Here is a 1,652-nt window from a genome sequence, read left to right as displayed (position 1 = left end):
GGCGGTGACGGCGACGATGGGTGGCGGGGGCGACGACGGTGATGGCGACGACGGGTGGCGGGGGCGATGGCGGTGACGGCGACAACGGGTGGCGGGGGCGACGAGGGCGGCGCGCGATGGGCGACAGGCGTGGCAAAGAAGTTGGATCGAGAAGAAGTGGTGGTCGATGAAACTGATTTTTTTCGTAAGTGCCATATGTATAGGAGGGGTCTTTAGTACCGGTTGGAGCCACCAACCGGTACTAAAGGCCAATTTTCGCCAGGCCAAGGGGCGGGAAACGGCCCCTTTAGTACCGGTTCGTGCCACGAACCGGTACTAAAGGCCCAATAATTAGTACCGTTTGGAGCCACCAACCTGTACTAATGGTTATGTGCTGCCACCGGCGGTGCACAATGTTTAGTCCCACCTTGCCGAGCGAAGGGCAGCCGCACTGGTTTATAAACCCAGCCGCGGCTGCTCCTTCGAGCTTCTCTATATATCCGTCTTCTGGGCCTAACTAGGGCGCGCTGCCCTCTGAGTCTGCTGACCCTTCTGGGCCTGCATTTGCACACCCTAAGTCTGGCAGGCCCACTGGGCAGTGCCCCAACAAATTTTTTATATAGTTTTTTCTTTTCTGCATTATTTATTTTCTTCTATTTATTTTTGAGTAATTTTTATATAGTTTTTTTCTTTCCTGCATTATTTATTTTCTTCTATTTATTTTGAGTAATTTTTTATATAGTTTTTTTGTTTTCTGCTTTATTTATTTTCTTCTATTTATTTCTGAGTAGTTTTTTTGTGACCCTCTCTACTCTGATACTCCGAAATGATAATACCATTGCAAGTTTCAATATTTTCAGAATTCATTTTGTAGTGATTTTCAATTTCACGGTCATTTAGCTCTCTAAACAATTAGGTAAATGACCGAAAAACAACAAATGATGTCAGAACATGTTGGAAATTGACGACGTTGCTTTGAAAGCTGCATACTGAACATAAAATATGTCCGGAGTTCAAATAAGTTAAAAAACATTGAAGTGCTCGTGTAACAGATGAGTTCTCGTCCGAAATCCTGATACTCCGAAAGAGTTTGTCCAGTTTGTACACGAAGTGCGTCCAGTGTTTTCCGTGACCCTCTCTACTCTTTCGCACATGCTATGCGGGTGAAATGATGATACCATGCCAAGTTTCAACATTTTCAGAGTTCATTTTGTAGTGATTTTCAATTTCATGGTCATTTAGCTCTCTAAACATTTAGGTAAATGACCGAAAACAACAAATGATGTTAGAACATGTTGGAAATTGATGACGTCGCTTTGAATGCTGCATACTGAACACAAAAGAAGTTCAGAGTTCAAATAAGTTTAAAAAACATTGAAGTGCCCGTGTAACAGATGAGTTCTCGTCCGAAACCCTGATACTCCGAAAGAGTTTGTCCAGTTCGTACACGAAGTGCGTCCAATTTTTACCGTGACCCTCTCTACTCTTTCGCAGATGCTATGCGGGTGAAATGATGATACCATGCCAAGTTTCAACATTTTCAGAGTTCATTTTGTAGTGATTTTCAATTTCACGGTCATTTAGCTCTCTAAACAATTAGGTAAATGACTGAAAAACAACAAATGATGTCAGAATATGTTGGAAATTGATGATGTCGCTTTGAATACTGCATA

The sequence above is a fragment of the Triticum aestivum genome, chromosome 2A, assembly GCF_018294505.1.
Source record: "Triticum aestivum cultivar Chinese Spring chromosome 2A, IWGSC CS RefSeq v2.1, whole genome shotgun sequence".
In the NCBI taxonomy this organism is placed as follows: Eukaryota; Viridiplantae; Streptophyta; class Magnoliopsida; order Poales; family Poaceae; genus Triticum; species Triticum aestivum.
This window is presented reverse-complemented; position numbering follows the sequence as displayed.